This window comes from Equus caballus, chromosome 4, assembly GCF_041296265.1.
Source record: "Equus caballus isolate H_3958 breed thoroughbred chromosome 4, TB-T2T, whole genome shotgun sequence".
In the NCBI taxonomy this organism is placed as follows: Eukaryota; Metazoa; Chordata; class Mammalia; order Perissodactyla; family Equidae; genus Equus; species Equus caballus.
Genome location: NC_091687.1, coordinates 46,057,406 through 46,078,881, shown reverse-complemented (window position 1 = coordinate 46,078,881; position 21,476 = coordinate 46,057,406). Strand labels below are relative to the sequence as shown.

The window sequence follows — 21,476 nt, the reverse complement described above, 5'->3', positions numbered from 1 at the left end:
CTTTTCTCCATTTCAACTAACCATCCTCAGTGTTCTCTGGCTTAACTCAGAAAACTGAAAGAGCTAGAACAGAGCCTCATGTTAGTTAATATCTAGAATTGATTACTCGGAATCATGCTGCTTTGTGGGCATGCAGCAAACACCTCTGAGAATTAATTTATACGTGTTCAACACAGGGAATTTTCCAGGAGCAAGCTGGCACTGATAGTGTCCCAATATGCATGTTAAAAAAATGCGTGCAGCGTCACAAATAAATCCTCCCCCTCTGCGTCCTTCTCGGCTCCTGTGGCTTTTCCATTGCCTGTAGCTGGTCCGTCCTCTTAGAACTAGATCAGCCTCAGACTGAGAAGGCTTCACCGCCAGGTCCTCCAACACTGCCATCATTTTCCTCTGTGGTTTGTTACAGCTAACATTATTCATAAGAAATAATGTCCTGGCTCTGAGGTGCTTTCTGCAGTAAGTACCAAAACATTGAGAAAGAGTCAGGGATGGTATGAAAAGATTAATTCTCATTTGTCCCAGAATGACATTTCTTTCCTTTGGGGATGCATTAGAGGCTGTGACATCTTAAATGAAGAATGTCAGGAATATGGTAGTTTGACATTTCTTGACAGATGTTCAGCCATTCTTAAATAGGACAAAAGAAACTTTGAAGTTGAATCTAATAGTAGAAATAACAAAATCAGCAAATATATCATTAAAAGTTTATCACATGCCAGCTACTGTTCTAAGTGTTTTACATGAATAGGCTCGTTAAATTCTCCAAAGGGTAGGTACTACGGCCCTGTCTTCACAGATGAGGATTTTGAAGCTTAAAGAGGTTACACAACTTTCTCAGTGTCACACAGAATGTGGCTGGGCCAAGTGGGAAGGGATTGTGAATTGACTCAGGCCACATCTAGGCACACGTCTCCTTACCTTATTTTCTAGACCTGAAGTGATTTCTTTATGAGCATGCGTGGTGGGGACTTCTAGATTTGTCAATTAGATGAGGTTAAATAGCCTCCCTCATTTCAGTTTAAATGTTTAGTCTATTCAAAATTTGGCCTCCCATTTGCGCTGGTTTAGATAGTCTCTTTTGAGATGCTCTTTCAGAATTCCGCTCACTTCTCCCCAGGAGGGCATTGGGCTGACTGTGTCCTGTAGGTGGGCAGGGCGGATGGCGTCTTCGAAGCCACCCTCTATCCCCTGGCTCATTTCTTGTCTTTACTGCCAGGCAGCCAATCTGAGCTTGCATGGCATGTCCCTGAAGCCTCTGGCTGGGGTAATGCCTCGTCTCTTTTCACAGCCCTGACAATGCTCTAGGAGCCTCAGCCACTTTCCCCTGATGAATCACCCTAACGGCAACTCAGACTACCTTGGACTCCAATTTGGCCCCCAACCCAGGGCCACTCCCTGGCAAGCTCAGTAACCAGCACCCTCAGCCACCTGCCTCTTCCTTCCATGGGTCATGTGAGATTCCTCTGCCTTTCTTCCTCTCCACACCCTAAGAGCCCAGGGAGATACCGGGGAGCTAACTTTGGCCCTCCTTTGTCAACTGCGCTGCTTTACTTGCATGCGGCTGATCCTGTTTGGAGCGGACGGGCCTGAAAGGCAAGCCCCTTGCAAACGCCCAAGCAGATAGTAGGGCAGGCCACATTCTGCATTTAGTTTTTCCCTCAGCCCACTTTTCTGATGACTGCACCACCCAGGAGGGGATGGGCAGCGTTTCTCCCTTCCTCTTTCTGGTCATGTACCACCCCACCCCCACCATAAGAAAAGTATGATCAAGTCCACCTGCTAAAGTGGGAGATAAAAATTGGGTAGTCCTTTATTGTCTGGTAAAGTCTGAGTTTCAAACTCATTATCTTGCTGCAGACTTGAAAACCCCATTTGGGGCCTGTAGAAGCTGGCGAGTACCATTTTCTCTTTGTATTTCTCCTACAACAATCTAACTGAACAGCCTCCCGTATACCCCAGGCAGATGTATGCCCCAGGCTGACAGTGGAGAAGGTCAGGTGCATGGACATGCAAACAGAAAAGCACGTCAACATATTTCCAAAAAATGTTACCTCAATTTCCCCACACCTGGAACACAAGCCTTCTCATTTAAGAATGTATGCTTTCATCCTCTATACTCACTGACCACTAGAATGAATGAAATTTGGTTTTATGCATGAAAGAAAGGAGCAGTGATAAAAATAAATCAGACATGAAACACTTCACTTTAATCCAGAAGGTATCTGCAGTTACAAAAATAGAAGCCAACACTATCGGCAGATTTCCTGAGAAATAACAATTGACAGTGAGAAAGTAGAAAAGAATGACAAACCATGAAAGCATACTGCTGGCCATCTGGTAGAGGAGCCCAGAGCCACCAGCTCACAACTCAGCTAGTGTTTGTGACCATGGCTTAAATCTTCGTGAAGCTCTTTCATCATGTTCAAGAATCTAAATGACCTTCAGTAGTCAACTAATCCAATTTTCTATATCCAAGCGTTCCTTCAACTTCTTTTCCATTGTCCTTCATCAGACTCATCTCTTTGATTGTCAACAAAACTCTTTGCGCGTTTATTAACCTTCATATGGCAAGAACAGACTCGTGCTTCTGTCCCGCGCCTGGGTGTATCACCCCAAACAGCTAGTCTCTTCCTTTACTTCCTCCGTATCAATTTACGGTCTCTATCATCTCTAAGCCTGGCTTAAAACCCAGAACTTCCAGGAATTCACTTTTTGGTTAATATACTGCTTTGTGACTGTTCTAATATACTGTTTTGTAATTGTCCTAAAATTTTCTTTCCTTCAACTGCGCTAAAGTCTCTCAAAGACTTTAAGACGCCTTCCTTACCTCCATATCACCCTCCAAACACAGCACTCTGCTTTATCTAATAAATGGTTAGAAAATGCTTTTGATTTGACCTGCTTTCTTAATTTATTTTTATCTATAGTGTATGGTGGGAGGATCAGACTAGATTAAAATATTTCTAACATTATTTCTGTTTCATTCCAATTTTCTAACATTTCATTTTGTCAGAACACTGAATATCTGTTTCAGGTTGTAAATAAAAGTGTACATCTTTATAAAAGAGAAATCTATAGTTAGGAGGAGGTTTTTTGAATATGTATACCTGTTTCACAATCACCCAAACATGAGAGCTCTGTGGGGGTAATGAAGGCTTTATGTAACTGAGCTTAAACTATTCATTCATTTTTGAGCCACGACTGTGTAACAAGAGTTGTGTTAGGCATCAGGTATGCAATGGGTAGTGATGGTTAACACGTACTGGATGCTTACTGTGGGCCAGATACTGGGCCATATATTACTTCATTAGGCTTCTCGACAATTCTATGAACAAGCTAGTATTAAAAACCCTGTTTTACCTTTTTGAGTAGGATACAGCCTAAATCTGTAGTGAGATGTTTTCGTGTGCCTCCCCTTAAAACATTAAGAGATAAGGAGATGGGGAGTTCTTTCTCCCTTCACTAGAAGGGCAGAGGGCAGGGTAGACAAGTTTGCAAAGGAGGGAGGGTGGGGAAGATTTGGTCCGGGGAGAGGAAGTCCTGAGCAGGACTGTGGATCTGAAGGGGTAGCTCCGTCACTGTTTGCTTTCTTGTTGCTGGGGAACCGAGCACACACAAAATGAGCAGTGTGACGACACAGGCAGCTCACCTTTCCACCTGTGCCCTGACGTGTGGCTTTCTCGGCAGCTACTTCTCTATCAGGGAGGTGTGTCAGATAGACAGTGAAGGTACAGAGCAGGAATGTGGGGTCGCTGCCTTGAATAGACTCCCAGACAGCCGGGTAGACACATACATGATAACTCCAGTGCAGTGAGCTGCACCCAAAGCCCTGGAAATACAGAAGAAATGATTAATTTCTCAGCTGGCCACTATTCTGCTTGTTCTGGTAAATTTTCTTTCTCCTCTGTCTATTTCACTAACTGGCGCCTTTTCTTTCTCAAACTGACTAGTAGAGCGTTCCTCAAAATCTTCAGCAGATCCTCTGTTCTTCATCATCCTCACATTGAGCAACCTAATCAACTCTCTCAACTTCAATTCCTCTGTCTCCGTGTTGACCGCTAGATCTCTCTCGTTAAGCCCCATTTCTCTGTTAAGATATATGAGAACTTCTAGGAAACACTAAGGTCTCCTCACAGTCCTCACTCCTATGCCCAAACTCACCATGACATTACCCTCTGTCCATTTCCAGTCTCCTCCCCAGACAAGCTTCTTTTTTTTTTTTTTTAACAACATCCCTGACTTTGTCGATAACCCTACCAGTCTTGTAGGACCGAAACTCAAAACCCGACTCATTCTTTGCCTCATCTCCTTTATCCAGCCAGCCACCATATATATCCTGCTGAGACTTCCTTCAAAATGCACCTGCACTGTCCCTTCCGCTTGCTTCTCATTGCAGCAGCCCTAGTCTTGGATTTTCATCACTCAGGGCTTTAATGAAAGACTCCCAACAGAGTGACTCCCTCGCTCTCCCTTGCCCCTTTCCTACTCCTTGCCTTCTCTCTCCTCCCCCACCCACACTTAACCTAAATATTATCTTCTGCAAACAGTGGTCTTGTCATGTTGCATCTCTGCTCAAGGATCTACTGTGCTTATCTTTTAACCCCCAACTCCCCGTGTTCTCTACGACCTTGCCGACTTTGTCCATCCAGTGCTGGCCCACACTCCCTCATAGTAAAATGAAGCTCTTCAGCTTCGGTAATCAGACAAGATTGCAGCACTACTTGGCAATAAACGTCCTGAAGAAATTAACTGTTAATGTGGGAAAGTCCTAAGGGAGCTGAAAAACACCCTCCCTTTTCTGTAGATTTTAAAGCAGTAAGAGGTGGACTTGTTTGGATGTTTTAGATGCAGGAGACAGTGGATGATCTTGTTGTGTCCCCTTTAGATCTTAGTGCATACCTGTCTACACAATAGTTGCATTTTCTAGCGAAGCGGTCTGGAAAGCCTTTAGCATTTAAGCCAAAGAGGTAGGTACTCTATCAACCTTACCTGGCTGCACTGTTTCCACGTAGTAATGAAATGTGCATGCCTCCTCTAGATCAGGGCCCTGGACACCCTAGAGGAATTTGAATTAAATGAGACTATGCTTTGTGAGTCCAATTGGTACCCTTTGTTGGTTTTTTCCCCCTCTGCTTCAAGCAGAAATCTTGTTCCTTTTTCATTTATTCTGTCAAACATTTTTATAAGCCTATTTGTGCATTAGCTGAAAATTCCTTGTCATTAGAGACTAATTCTTGTTTTTAGAAGCACTTTATAGCCTTGCTGTTCTTCATCATCTTTCTTGAATCAGGCCAGCAAGGCCTGCCTTGGCCCTTTCACCTCTTATGTTGTTCGCTCTCTAAAGGCAGAGTTTTTTCCTGAAATACTGGTCAGAATTCTGGTCTGCTCCCCACAGTCTCCTAGAAAGAAGCTCCCAGAGGGACAGACCGACCCCTCTATGAAGAGCAGTAGCTAGAAAATTGTTGGGAATGTCGCTTGAGGAAGGAATCACGTTTTTAAAAGGAGATGCTTTCCAATTCATCCCAGCCTGAGTGCCTCTATGTCTCCCTTCTCTGTGGCAATATTTGTGTTTTTTGCCGTTCTGCTTTGATTCTGGAGTAAAAAGTTACATTTGCGAAAAGAATACTCACTTCAAAGATAAATCGCCTGTCAGCAGAAACTCTGGGCTTACTTTCCATTCTTTGATCTTCCTTCAGTGGCTTCAGTGGCCAATTACTGAAGGTGCCTCTTGTGTTAGATGCTATGAGAAATAGAGCAGAGATCTAAAACAGCCCCCTCCTCAGCTTTACAGTTGAGTTGGGGAGATAACATGTATACTCATAAAAGGGAGAGAATATGCTTGGTTGCTTGGTATTCAACGAGTAGGGCATTGTAGGGCATTTCTCTAGATTTCTGTCCCCCCAGAATCTCACGGGGGACATGAAGCTCGATCTAAGTTGGGAGAACTTGCCTCTTTAAACTAATTATATTTCTATTAAATTAAAATTCATAAACCAGATGAGGGAAAGATCTCTAAGAATAACTAACCATCCTCAGTGTTCCCTTGTTTGTGTATGAGGAAGATTAGCCCTGAGCTAACATCCATGCCAAACTTCCTCCATTTTGTATGTGAGATGCCTCCACAGCATGGCTGACGAGTGGAGTAGGCCCGCTCTCGGGATCCGAACCCACAAACCTGGGCCACCGAAGCGGAGTGCGTGGAATTTTAATCACTCAGCCATGGGACCGGCCCCTCATTGTTCCTTTTTTTAAGTGATAGCTTGCGTGCTGTGTGAGAGACATTGTAAGGAGGAAGGGAGGGCCTCCCAGAGTTTGATTTACACATGGTCGCACTGGAGAGCCTGAGAGAACTGGGCAGAGACCCACTTTCCTGCTGACTCCACATCTAGTGCCCCTTCAGCCTGAGTGTGACCTGGTAGAGAGCTACTGGCGAGACTGGTCATACCAGCCAAGCTTTCTGGTTGGAAATAACAGGAAATAAGCTTGAAATTACTGGTGGATACTAAGGCTCTGCTTATTTTTAGGGAAAGTAACAGGGAAAAACAAGTGTTATGGTGACACCCTTATGTGGGAAATCTAGAGGTACTGCCAGGTTTTAGAGAGAAGTATGTGTGTGTGTGTGCACACAAATGTGAGAGCACACACACACGCGTGCTCGGAACCAACATTGTAGCTGCTTCTGGCATTTTTCTTGCCTGTCTCTTCACGATTAAACCTCAGTTGGAAGCGATGAGCTGCGTGAGTGCTACGCTTCTGCAGGAAGCTTTAACCCCACAGCTCCTCACAAGTCAGCACCTCTGTGATCCATGGTGTTTGGCCTGCTTTCTGCATCTTCTTCATTGTTCCAAAATAGTCCTGGGGTTACTTTGAGCTCTGCTTCTGGTGCTTTGGAAGTTTCCATCCACGATGTGGTCTAACTCATGCTCCAAACATGTGTCAGGTGCCACCCATTGAGTACACATGGTGTTGGGCAGCCTTGAGGGCACACGGCTTAATAGGAGATAGCAAGCTAAAGGAAACAAATCCTAGATTAATGTAAGTGATAGATACCCATGTGTAGATATCGACAAGTGACATTCCCTCAAGGCGTTTCCTGGGTATCTGACCATCTCATTATTTGGTACTATTTTATATAAATTGGACAAGCTGGCTATCTTATTCTTAACAAGCTCCCATTAATATTGTTATTCAATCCATTGTAATAATCAAAGAGGAAGAACAATATTTCAATTCACAGATGCCATTAGGTGTTAGCGTTCACTCATTCAACAAATATTTTGAGCCCCTGTTATGTACACAGCACTGGGGAGACTGCTGAGCAAAGCAGGCATAATCGCTGCCCTCATGCCAATAATAGGGGATAGACACATGATAGATATTTCATAGAGAAGAATACATCTTTAAAAATGATGGCATATTGTGTGAAAGAAAAGTACAGTGTGCTATGAGAGTCATTTAGACAAGAGAGTTAGAGCAGGCTTCTCTGTGTGGGGTCACTAATTTTAGCTGAGAGCTTGAGGATGCATTGGTGACAGCCGGAAGATTCCAGGGTGAGTTCCATGTGGAGATAACAGCATGTGTGAAAGTCCTGGGGTGGGAAAGGATGGGGGTAAAGAGGCCGGTGTTGTTGGAGCATAGCCAATGAAGGGCAGGAGCTAAGTCATCAGGACTTTGTAAAATGGGTATGGATTTTGGAATTTAAGCTAAGTATACTGAGAAGACATTGGAGGACTATAAACAAGAGAATAAAATGATCAGATTGTGTGTGTGTGTGTGTGTGTGTAAGTTGGCCTTGAGCTAACATCTGTTGCCAGTCTTCCTCTTTTTGCTTGAGGAAGATTGTCACTGAGCTAACATCTGTACCAGTCTTCCTCTATTTCATTTGGGACGCTGCCACAGTGTGGCTGGACAAGCAGTGCTAGGTCCATGCCCAGGATCGAAACCTTGCAGGGCCACAGAAGCAGTGCACGTGAACTTAACCATTACGCCACCAGGCTGGCCCCAGCTTTGTATTTTTAGTGGTTACTCTCCTGGATTTTTGAGAGTATCTTGAGAAATGGATGATGGAGGGAGTGGGGGGCATGAATGGATTGAGGGAGATTGTTAATGTAGAAGTAAGGTGACTAATGATGGTGGCTTGGACAAGAATAACAGTGACTAATGTGGAAGAAAGTTGAGGCATCTAAGTTCTGCTTTGGGGTTAGCATGAGCACAATTTGGTGAAGGCTTGCTTATGGGGAGAGAAGAGTCAAGGATGGGCCCTAGGCATCTGGCATAGTGGAGAGAGGTACCATTTACTGAGCCATGGAAAACAGGATAAGAGGCAAGTTTAGGGCATAAGAATAATAATTCATTCTTTGAGGGTATTATGTAGGAGATGAGTGTGGGATAGATCCAAGTGGAATTGTGTATTTCATTTTGGAGCCAAAGAGGAGGACCAGGGGAGATATTCCCATTTAGGAATTGTTGGTAGCTGTGATTGGTATACATGAGAAGAAAATGAAATCTCTTAGGAGAGGATTTGGAATACAAAGAAAGGGGGACTGGAATTTCAGCTTTTAAGGGTCAGGTAGAGGAGAAACCAAAGAAGTAAAAAAAAAAAAAATGCAAGATTATTTGGTGTCATGGCAACCAAAAAATGAAGTATTTCAAAGGAAGACTCTGTCAACTCTGAATTTCCCCACTGCCATGTCAAGTATGATGAAGAATGAAAACTGTTCCTGGATTTAGCGTCAGACAAGGGCAGTTTTGTAGAATTATTGAGTAACTGTGCATGTGTGGAAGGAAGAATGAGGAGATCTGAGGAAAAGGAGATATGGGTGTGAGAACAGCTCTTTTAAGAAGTGAGGGTGGGAAGTAGAGTGTAGACAAAGGACAGAAGCCTGAGAGTGGTTTTTCCTAATAGGAGACTCTAAAGCTTGTTCAATTGCAGTTGGGAAATGGGAAGGAGGTTGGGTACAAAGTGGAAGATACAGAAGAGAAAGGAATCTCTTGGTGCTAGTGGGTCCCATCTAGAAGATTAGAAGGATTGGAATGCAGAGTCCACACAAAGGGACTGGTCTTTGGTAGGAAGAGGAAAGAAAGAAAGGATGGGTACAAACAGTGGAAAGATTGTGGATCTGATGGTAGGAGAATTAGGGAGTTCTCATATCATGGCTCCTTTTTCTCCTTAAAGTATCAGGAATAGAAATCCCCTGAGAATAAAGGGAAAAAAGAAGATTTTGGTTTAAGAAGATAGGAAAATGCGTGACATATTTGACTAAAGAAACATTTAGTGGCATGAATGCCTGGTTGAGAGTAGTCATCAGGGCCACCATATACAGCTGTGCAAGTTGTGTATTGCATAGGGTCTCCATTTCTAAGAAGGGCACTGTTCACATCATAAACATCATAGATTTTTATATATGTTATGACAAGTTTCTGGCTGATGGCAGTAAAGTATCTTGTTCTTGCAAAATCAAGTTATTACCACAGCTTTCTGACAGAGAAGTCAAGTGCCTTGAGGAAGGGACATCTTGTTCTGATTCACAGGCGGGCACCATCTGGGATGCTTGTATTGTACTCATGCAGTTGCAGGGTAACAGCACTCTGCCCCAGAGGGTGATTTTTCTCCAACAGCATGCAGGTTGTTGCAGGCACAGACATGAGAAAGTGGGTGACGGAGTCCATCTGCAGTTGGAGTTTTCAAGGCAGTTGTGGCCTGAGTAGAAATGAGAAATGCTGAAGTAGCCAAAAGAGTGGTTGAGACGATGCCCATACACTCCCAGCCAGACGGGGGGGGAAAATGAGAATGGAGGTTAGTGGATCTGAACCCCATCAATGAAAACAAAGCCCTGGCTGGTATATGGGGATTCCCCAGAAAGTGAGTGCCAAGGATAGGAAGCTATGGCCAAAGACTATGATATTGAATTGGTGATTTTGAAGGTAGGGAGTTTCTGGTGATGTCAGGGTCGACGTAGGGGATGGGGGGGTGTGGTGATATATTTAGTATCTACTCAGTGGGATAAAAAAGGCATCTTAGGGGCTGGCCCAGTGGCATAGTGGTTAAATTTGTGCACTCTGCTTTGGCGGCCTGGGGTTCACAGGTTTGGATCCTGGACATGGGACCTATACACTGCTCATCAAGCCACGCTGTGGAGGCATCCCACATACAAAACAGAGGGAGATTGGCACAGATGTTAGCTCAGGGCCAATCTTCCTCACCAAAAAAAAAAGAAAAAAGAAAAAGAAATCTTATGTTTTTTCCTTTAACCATCAATATGCTCAAAGTCTAAACTAGAAAAGAGATAATGTCCCAAGAAGTAAAGAGTATGATTATCTCAATTTTTGCAATTCAATTCCAAAAAAAGAAAACAGAAATTAAATAGAAACCATGATCAGTGTTTTAAAATATGCTATTATGTACATGTGCTTTCTTAAGCGTTGCTTAGCTATTTCTTAGAAATTACTAAGAGGATTTTGATTAATTTACTCTTTATGATATGAAAAATATTTCAGATCTGTTATTTACGCAGAACAATTTCAACATGTATTTTTTGAGATTCTGTGCATTAGCAATATTGAAGAATACTTATGGTTTATTGCTCTGGAAATTTTGCAGGTAAATCCCCATAGTTTATACTTGTGTTATTTCAGAATGGTACTTCTGGGAATAAACCCAGTGTTTTTGATGGTTTCAGGTAAGCAGAGGTAGATATAGGGTGTCTTTCTTGATGTCTGGTGACATGTTAGTAAGGCTTGTTTTAAAAATAAGCAATGTGGGGCATCCCCATGGCCTAATGGTTAAGTTCAGCACACTCCACGACAGTGGCCCAGGTTTGGTTCCTGGATGTGGACCTACACCACTTGTTAGCAGCCATGCTGTGGTGGCCACCCACATGGAAAATAGAGGACGATTGCACAGATGTTAGCTCAGGGGCAATCTTCCTCAAGCTAAAAGAGGAGATTGGCAACAGATGTTGGCTCAGGGCCAATTTTCCTCAGCAAAAAAAAGAAAAAAGAAAAAAAAAGCAGTGCATGGGTATATCTGTCTGTCTGTCTAATGCCCATGAGTAGAAAAAGGTAATATCAAGACTCAACAAATTAATTTTGAAAATAGGCTAGCACACTGGGGAGCTATTTAGATGTGATAAAATATTAATTATCATGAATACAGAAATAATAACAAACAAGAGGCCTCAGAGTTAGTAAACTATTTGAATAAAGGACGCTTTAGGGATAAAGTTGTGGCTTAGACATAGACATTTAGGGTACATTTAAGCTGAAGTTTGGGAAATGAATAAAAATTTTATCTTGTATTCAACAGTAACTTCCGATATAGCTTATAACTGTGTCTGGGAGACAGGAATATCTTGTTTCTCCCTAATGTTCATATTCACTTGAATGGATATTTGGATGCTGTTCCAGTTACTATAGTTGAGTAAATTACTCCAAAACTTAGTAGAATAAAACAGCCATTTATCATGCTCACAGATTCTGTGGGTCAGGAATTCAGACAGGGCACAGAAGTGACCCTTGTGACTTCCAAGGCAAGGGACAATGCAGCTTCAGACTGGCTTTGTTTCTCAGCATGCCTGCCCTTAGAACCCAACTAGCATCCAGCAGCAACCACTAGACATGTGGGCAGTTTGGGCTTCCTCACAGCATGGTAGCATCCCCAGACCAAGAGCCAGTTGGAAGCTGCATTACCTTTTGCCTTGGAAGTCACACAGCATCATTTTTGCATTCCATTCATTAAGGCAGTTAGTTACAAAGTCTCTCCGATGTGGAACTAGAAATATTGCTGTGGCCATTTTTGCAAAATACACATATACCTATTAGTTCCTTTAAGCATTATTCAGAGATGCCTTCCTGAGATCCAGTGGCACACACATTTAAAATTTGCTGGATTTGTGGTTGCAAATGCTCTGGAAAATGAAAGAACCCCAGGTCTAGACAGACAGTGTCAACCGTCTGACAACACCTAAAGAACAATTGCCTCTCCTGACTATCCCAAACCTTCATAACCCTCTTCAACTTAATCCTCTGCCCTTACTCTCAGCTCATCACCATGCCTCCATCAAAACTCTCAAAAAAAATAATGGTCTCCACTTACTCACCTCCTTATCATTTAGCCCAGGCACTCTCCTGAAATGTCTATGACTTCCCAAAGTACAAATCCTACCAATTTTTCTCAGACCTTAAGGAACCTCCTCTTTAAAGTATTTTGCAATGTTGACCACCCCCTCCTGCTTCAAACTATGACCTTGATTCTGAAATACTATACCCTAGTCTTCCTCCCACCTTTGCTGTCTTTCTGTTCTTCTGCCTGCTCTTCTGTTCACTGTGTTAATGTTGGCATTTCCCAAGGACCCATCGTTGGCTAAATACTCTTCTTAATTTTCATGCTTTTCCTAGGTGATCTATTCATACTCCTAATTTAACTACAGTTGACGCCAAAATCTTTGTCTCCGGTCTAGCCCTCTCCCTCACACCTTTCCTAATATGCCCAACTGCCTTTTGAGCGTTCCTACTTTCATGTAGAGATGGGTCAGAACTCTAAATACAGTACATCTGAAACTGTGCCCCTGTATCGTCACCCCATTACCACCCTGGTAACAGCTCACTGTTTTATTCTCAGTAAGACTAGAAACCCAAGAAACATCTGGATGCCTTACTTTCTTGTACATTCTACCTCTAACAGATCACTAGATTTGCAGACTTTGACCTTCTGACTATTTCCTAGATCTGTGTCTTCTGTAAGCCTACCATCTTGGCTCTCCTTCAGGCCTTGTGACTCTCACCTGGACTCCCAGTCTCTACCACACCTCCCTACTTCAAGTCTGCCTTCCACAGAACCCAGTGTGATCAAAATGAAACCCATATCCAACCACATCACGTCTCTGCTCAGTGGCTGCTGAGGCCACAGGATCAAGTTCAAGCTCCTCAACATCCCACAAAGCCCTCTGTGGTTTTGCTCTTGTCCGAATCTAGGGCCTTACCTCATACCACTTCCAGCCTCATATTTAATGCTGCAAAAACATCCAGCTGCTTAGTTTCCCCCAAAGAGTGAGCTGTTTCTTACCCTCATTCCTTTGCTCATATTGTCTCCTCTGCCAAGAGACAGCTTGAGGCCGATACCACTTCAGCAGGTAGGCGTCTGATATTGCCTCAGCCCTGAGAAAGAGACTAGAAGTATGCAGGGGAGGGGGGTGAGGTAGCACAGTGTGCAGGGCAGGATGGGTGGATGTTTGTGACAATGGGTGACATTTACTCAAACCACATTTTCTGTAATAGGCCATTAGCTTGTATTCTACTTCCATATTTTGGCTTGTGGTATACCACAATCAGTATTGTTTGTCACATGCACAACTTACAGACTTTAATTTTCACAAGAAAATTTATAGAAATATATCATTCCAGAATGTGTACAATACTCTTCTGATAAAGTTCTCTCTCAGGACATTTTTGGTTGATTCCCCAACATCTGTTCTGCTCCAAGTGGTTAGTCTAAGACAGTAGTTCTCAAAGTGTGGTCCCCAACTTGCTACATCAGCATTGCCTAGGAACTTGTTAGAAATTCTTGAGCCCATCTCAGACCTGTTGAATCAGAAATTCTGGGGGTGGGGCCCAGCAACCTGTGTTTTAATGAACTACTGCAGGTGAATCTGTTGTATGCACAAGTTTGGGAACCACTGGTCTCAGACAGTCTTAATAAGCCCATTCTCATTGCCACTCACTGGCTTAAGAATACGTAGGTAACCCGATTCTGGCTAGTGGGAGGTGAGAGGAAATCAATTAGGTAGGGAGGCTTCTGGGAAAAGCGCTGTCACTCCTAAGAGAAAAAGTGCTCTGGTGTCGTTATCTGGTGTTATCATGTCTATGGATGTGAACATCTGGAACTGCCTCACCCTTCATGAAACCGTGAAGGGTGCCAGCTGATGGCAAAGGCAGCATGCTGAGAAGGACAAAACAGGAAGCTGGAAAGAACTTCAGTCCTTTAGGACTTCACAGAGCCATTGAATTAGCCAACTTTGGAGGCTGTCCTGCCTCTAAAGGGTGAATTATGTTTCCTAATTATTTAGTTCCATTTGAGTCAATTCTCTGATGCTTATTAAAAAAAATAATGAAAATTGATGCATATACTTAATCTTCATATATACATGCATTTATTCATGCCTAAAAACTCTTCCTTTGTTTTTATAGGTGACGCTTTGTTGTTAGTGCCATCTAGTCCATTCTGACTCCTAGCAACCCTGTGTACAGCAGGGCAGAACCCAGCCCAGTCTTTCTGCGGCACCCTCTCACCTTCTGGGGCTATATCAGACAGTGCTCTGCAGCTACTCCTAGGGTTTTCATGGCCAATTTTTTGGAAGTGGGTGGCCAGGTCCTTCTTCCTAGTCTGTCTTAGTCTGGAAGCACCGCTGAAACCTGTCCACCAGGGGTGACCCTGCTGGTATCTGAAATACCAGTAGCATAGCTTTCAGCATCACAGCAACATGCAGTCGCCCACAGTATGATAACCGAACAGCCACATGGTGTGGTTCCCTGACCAGGAGAGGAACCGAGGTCATGGTGGTGAGAGTGCCAAATCTTAACCACAAGACCACCAGAGCTGGCTTATAGATGATACTAGATGGTGTTTATAATTACTGACTATGTTAGGTTCTTTGAAACTAAGTGAAACCCAAATGTCCCATTCACTTCTAGAATATAGTGGTCACACTTCACTTTAACAATGAAATAATGATACTCCAAGCCCTTTTCCTTTTTTTTCCTGGAGATACAGGGCTTTCCCAGGAGTCCCTACCCAAGCATTCTTGGGAATCCCTCAGGAATGCTGTGTTTCTCAATTCTACTGTGATTGTCACTTGTGTCCTCAGTCAGCTGTCAGCCTGCCGTCCACCAGGCTGCTTTCTACAGGTCATTCCTTGTCATTCTCTAAGGGAAAAGAATTATAGTGCAGATGTGTAATTTCTCATAGAATTCAATAGCCAAGCACTATCAGAGTCCACTTCCGGAAGATGCCTCCTCCATATCCAACAGGTCCCCATGTCACAGGAGACAGCTTCACTCTCCCACCTGGAGGTGCCCTTGGCCCTGTCTTGCCTCCCACTGAGGTTCTCAGAGAAGATTAAAGTCTTACTTGTCTAAAGGGAAACAGCATGAGAGACGCCCAGTCCACCCATGAAGAAGATTAGCATTTACTTTATAATGTAGAGCTCTTTACTCCTCCTCTCTCCCTTCTGCCTCCTTTCCAGAGTATCTCCTTGGCTTTGCCTCTGTATAACCAAAGACCTACTAAAGTGCTTTCCCCGAAAACAAAGGAGCAATTTCTCCTCAAAGATGAATTCAGACCTCACTTTGAAGGCCGTTTTCCTACTTTTTGCTATCAAGGTTTTCAAAAACATAGAGTTTCTGATGATATGGCCCCTTACACAGGATCGTGCTCTCTGAGGAGTGGTAGTCAGCGTGGGGGGTGAGGATTATAAAGAGGAACTAGAAAATAGAGCAGCTATTGGAGCCACCATGCTGGGCCTTTCAGGAAGAACAATGCAACTAGACCTCAGACTCCAGAACTCGAGGATCCCCCAGGGTTTGAGAACTGGCTTATCTGTCCCTCCCTCAGCAGAGAGAACTCAGGGCTTCCTAGTTGGGTGCACAGCCACTCCCTGGCTCTGTGTCTTGTTTAGTTCCCCACCGTGAATTGTCTGTTTCTATCCATATTCCACAGTTCCGACTTCCAGGAGAGAGGATTTGATTGGGCTAGTTCATCAATGTCTTTTGTGTTTGAGCAGAGCTTTTTATACCAGATGACCTCACAGGTCATTGACTCAGATGGAATGACTCCCTTGGGTCAGGTGACAACCCCAGGTCTAATCAGCTTGTTGATGGAATGGAGGTGGGGCGAGGGACAGGGTCACAGGGTAAACCACAAAGCCACTCCTCAGGGAATAGGCTAGGATTGCTCCTTCAGCAGAGGCTGTGGGTGGGGCAGTTTCCCTCAGAAAGAGCCCCTGGGCCTGGCCAGGGCAGTTATTGCAGTGTAACCAAGTAGTACAATGCAGTCCTTTCTACAGGGGGCAAAAGGAAAGGCTGACTTTTAATTAATGATTGACATCCAGATTTTGACCTCAGCAAGTTGTCCTTGCGGACACTCAGTTTCTTCACCTGTAAAATCAGACAGTCCATCTTAGTGATTTCTAAGGACCTTCCATTCAGGGCAGATCCAGATTTTACACACCCAGGCTTATATAATATTTGGAATTCTCTTCATGAAAAAAAAAATACAAAATTAGGCGCAAGGTCTTAGAAGGGGCCGGGAAACTCAGGCTTCTTTAGTTTCATATAAATCCACCTCTGCTCCTATCCTTCAATTCTGTGGTTCCATTTTGGCTGTTGTTTTGAACTCTGCCTACCTCTTGTGCTCACAGCCTGAGGCCTTTCTGATGAACCACACACAGGCTGCTCTTCAGCTTCATTCCCAAAAAACAGTGTGTTCCCCAGCAGTCCCTTCAATAGACTATAATCTGTTTGATAGTTTGAGAGGGTAAAACATTTGGTCCACATGCTTTACAGAAATTTGAAACATAGTATTATGATATTGAAATTAATTAGCATGCTTTTTACAGAAATCCCTTTATTTTCTAACTATACATTCTTCAAGGCTCATCCATGCCTCAAAGATGGTGTTGGTTTATCTCAGCTCATGTGTCTTCAGGCTCTTGATGTGCTGCTGCTTATAGTTGTTGAATTTGCATGTGGTGTTCGCACTGTATTGCACTGTATCTGCCTGTTCACAAGCATGGGTCAGTAGCTCCAAAGAGACTCATGGTAATGTAATATTTGAGACAAAAATGTTGATATATTAACTCAGAATAACTAACTTTGTAAATAAATGGAACAGTGACCAATGCTGCAGTAGAAAAAAAAAGATTGTGAATGTGTATTTGCTGGGCTTGGGTGTCACACAAGCACCACAAAGAAAAAGTTCTAAAAGCAAGTATGGCACTATTGGAAGGCTGTCTTTAGCTGACTCCTTAGAGTGTTGTCTGACATGAAGCTTTGTCAAGTAGGGGCAAGAACAATTGGTTTTCTTTCATGACATTTTCACAAAATGTTCAGTTACTTATCTATTAAACTAACAAGTGTTTTTCCCTCTCAAAATGAGACAAAATGATGCTTGCTTTCTGGTATGAAGTTAATTGATTTTAGTAGCAAAAAGCCAAGAGGAGAAAAAATGAGAGAGGCAGCATTGCAAGTTGCATTCTTCATATCATTTCCTTAAACAGCATACTTCTCCTTTCTAGGCTTATAAGGCAGGGACCAGGCTTGTTCAAGAGGCCTGAACAGTGGCGCAAATGTCTTTGTTTCCTTGAGTTTACTCTTTCTCAACACCTCATGGAGAACACAATTGATGATCCATTGCTTGGCGCAAAGTAATACCATATTTAAATGCTGTAGTAGACTGGAAAGAAATGTTTTCCAGAGCCCACTGTAGCAAAAGACTAGATTGGAATACACCTGCCACCATCCCCCAGGTGGACACAGCTCTCCAGCTTTGTGGTGTGAAATGCCGGTCACTTGGCTAGTGAACTGACTTTGTCTTCAGTACAAATCTCTCCATAGTGTTGGTTCATGCTCAGTTCAAATAAGAAAATTTGTTTTTGTTCTTCCTTTTTTTTTTTTTTTTTAATGTGGTTGACAAATGGTAGACATGCAGTTTTTTAAAGTATCTGAAACATAGTTTTCACATTTTTTCATCTTTATCATCTCTGTTTTTTTTCACTTTTCCCGCAGGTACCTACATTTTTTTAAATGCCCATGTGTAGGGTCACAGCAAAATTGAACCAAAAGTATGGCGAGTTCCCACACATCACCCCCCACCCCCCACCACCACATACATAGCCTCCCCCACCATCGATATTCATATCGGTGTGGTACATTTGTTATAATCAATGAACCAACATTGACACATTATCACACAAAGTCTATTGTTTACATTAGGGTTCACTCTTTCTGTTATAGGGTTCCCTCTTTGTGTTATACAAATGTATAATCTAGTGTATCCATCATCACAGTATCATACAGAATAGTGTCAATAAAATAAAAAGTAAAAAACTAATAAAACACAACAGAGAAATAAAACATAAAATGTAACATAACTCGCATACTAATTATGAACCAAAATATGACAGAGTTGAGACCAAACCTATGAGTCTATCAATAAATTTAAATTGGCTTAACTTCCTATTAAAAGAAAAGATGTTCAACTGGACTCACCAAGCAAGACTCAACTATATGCTCTATCCAAAATAAAATTATTAAGAAAGGCTGAAAATAAAAGGATAAGCAAATGTATACCAAGCAAATGAAAATAATAAGATAGCAGATGTATCAATATTGCTATCAGAGAAGTAGAATTTTGAAAAACATTGTGACTAAAAGGATGCTCTTTAATGCTAAACACCACAATTCACAATGAAGGATATCTATGCAATAAATTACACAGCAACCACTTTTATAAAGCAAAAACTACAAGAAATGCAAGGGAGACACAGAAGGAAATACCTGCTCATAGGAGAATTTAACTTACCACTCTTAGTATAAGACAAATCAAGTAGACTAAAAATAAGTAAAGATATTGAAGATCTAAATAGCATAATCAATAAGAATATATATCACACTTTATACCCAAACAATAGAAAATACACTTCTTCTTAAGCGCACATGAAACATTCACCAAAAAAAAAAAATTCCTATGTAAATTGAAATTAATTTCTAAAAAATAATAATGAAAAATACCACATGCCATAATCTGATACATATAAAGTAATGATCAAAGGAATAATCAAAGTCTTAAGCACTTAATAAAAATTAAAGATGGCAATAAATGAAATCTTAACTTTAAAAGCTAGAAAAAGAACAAGAAATAAACCAGAATAAAGAAAAAGGAGGATGGGCCAGTCCGGTGGCACAGTGGTTAAGTTTGCACGTTCCGCTTCTTGGAGGCCCGGGGTTCAGCAGTTCGGATCCCAGGTGCAGACATGGCACCGCTTGGCAAGCCATGCTGTGGTAGGCATCCCACATATAAAGTGGAGGAAGATGGGCATGGATGTTAGCTCAGGGCCGGTCTTCCTCAGCAAAAAGAGGAGGATTGGCAGTAGTAAGCTCAGGGCTAACCTTCCTCAAAAAAAGGAGGAAAATAATGATAACATAGAAATTGAGGGAGAAAATAGAAAAACAGAATTCTAATGAATAAATTAAGTAAGCCACTAGCTAACTCAAGAAAAAAAGGGAGAAAGCCCAGGTACTCAAATGTCAGAGGAAAATAACTATTGAAGAATTTAGAAATGTCATAAGAATCTACCTTGCAGATCTCTCTGCAAATTTGAAAACCTAAATGAAATGGATAGTTTCCTATGGGATAGTTGACTAAAATTGATCTCATTAGATACAGAAAGCTTGCACACAAAAATTCCCTGGAATAAATAGAGAAGTTATCAAGGAACTACTCTACAAGAAAAGCACCAGACCCAGAACTTTTACAGAGAAATTCTGCCAAACCTTCAAAAACCAAATAATCTCAATGCTCCATAATTTTTTTTTTTTTTTGAGGAAAATTGGCCCTGAGCTAACATCCATGCCCATCTTCCTCTACTTTATATGTCAGATGCCTGCCACAGCATGGCTTGATAAACGGCGCATGGGTCTGTGCCCGGGATCTGAACTGGCAAACCCCGGGCCACCAAAGTGGAGTGCGCCAACCTAGCCGCTATGCCACCAGGCCAGCTCGTCCATAAATTTTTTAAGAGTATTGTGAATGAAGGAAAATTTCTGAATTGTTTTTATTAGGCAAGTATAATATCCATACATAATCCTGATAGAAACAGTACAAAAATATAGACCAGTATCACTTATGAATATGAATGCACAATTTCTGAATAAAATATTAGAGAATAGAATCTGATAACACATGAAGCAAATAATACACCATGACCAAGTGGGATTTCTCTACTTGGATATGCAAAGATAGCTCAGTGCAAAGATGGCTCAATATGAGGAAATCCATTAATTTAATATACCTTATTGATGGATCTGAGAAAGAAAATCATACAGTTATTTTCATAGATTAAAGCCTTTTACAATATTCAACACTCATTCCTGATAAAATCACTCAAGGAAAAAGGAATTGATGGGTATTTTCTGAAAATGTATAGAAATATGATCAAATATAAACATATCTTATTCTTAAAGCCAGCTTAATGGGGAAACACTAGCAGTATTTTCATTAAGATTAGAAACAAAGCAAGATTACCTACTGTCTCACTGCCATTCAACATTGTACTAGAGGTGTTAGCCAATGCAAGTAGACGTGAGAAGCCAATTAGAGGCACAAGAATTGAAAAAGAAGTAAAGCTATCTCTGTTTGCAGATGATAAAATCACGGACCTAGAAAGCCCTAAAGAATCAATGGTAAAACCAAATCAAGTAATAAGGGATTTCAGTAAAATTAGTAGATGGTAAAAGAATATATAAAGGTAGAGAAAACTCTATTTATAGTAGCAATAAATAAGAACAAATACTTGAGTGAATTTAACATGAAATAAGTAAAATCTTACAAGGAGAACTATAAAACCTCCCTGAAAAACATAAAAGTAGACTTGACCAAACAGAGGATGCCATTTGTTTTTGGATAAGAGTACTCACATAATAAAGATATCAATTATCTGCAATATAATTTAAACAACCTAATAGAAATACCAAGTTGGTAGTAAACTTTGAATGGGAAAAATAAACATGTAAGAATGGCCCAGAAAACACTGAAAAGGAAATGCTACAAGGAGGAAACTAGCCTGCCAGATATGTTTACTAAAGTTCCTTTTAAGACAGTGTGGTAGTGGCACATGAATGGGCAGACAGACCCATCAGGCAGAAGAGAAAATAGAAAAATAAACCCAAGTACATCTGGGGCTTTAATATTGTGATAAAGATAGTATCTCAAATCACTGCAAAAATTAACTTCCTAGGAAATGGTGGTGGGACAACTGACAAAGGTGAAATTAGATCCATATCTCACACTTTGCACAGGAATAAACTCCAAATAAATTAGGGAGCTAAATGTAAAAAATAAAACTATACAAATACTAGAAGAGAATATGGGTAAATGTCTCTTTAACTTGGGTGTGCATGAATTTCCAATGTCTCAAAACCCAGATGCAATAAAATAAGTGATTGATAAATTTGATTAAATAAAAATAAAAACTTCTGTACAGCATAAACCAAATCCAAGGATAACTGACAAATTGTGAGAAAATAGTTGCAATATATATTGTAGTTAGAGGGATAATATCCCTAATATAAGAGAAAATTTTTTTAGTTGAGAGAAGGTAAAAAATCTCATAGAAAAATGGGAAAATACATGCTCAGATAATTTACAAAAAAGGAATAAAAATGGCCTTTAGCCTATGAAAAATTATTTGACTTCATCATGATAA

The 21,476-nt window shown here is 41.6% G+C and overlaps 1 protein-coding gene and 1 long non-coding RNA gene across 35 annotated transcripts in view; one reads left to right on the top strand and one right to left on the bottom strand.

The window, feature by feature from the left end:
* The window catches only part of ICA1 (islet cell autoantigen 1), a 142,203-nt gene that overhangs the window by 50,532 nt on the left and 70,195 nt on the right, over window positions 1-21,476 (top strand). The window lies entirely within an intron of this gene.
* On the bottom strand, window positions 9,380-13,166 carry LOC111773175 (uncharacterized). Its single transcript, XR_002807429.2, has 2 exons — window positions 13,064-13,166; window positions 9,380-9,700 (listed from the first exon to the last, which is right to left on the bottom strand). It is a non-coding gene; the product is annotated as an uncharacterized lncRNA (long non-coding RNA).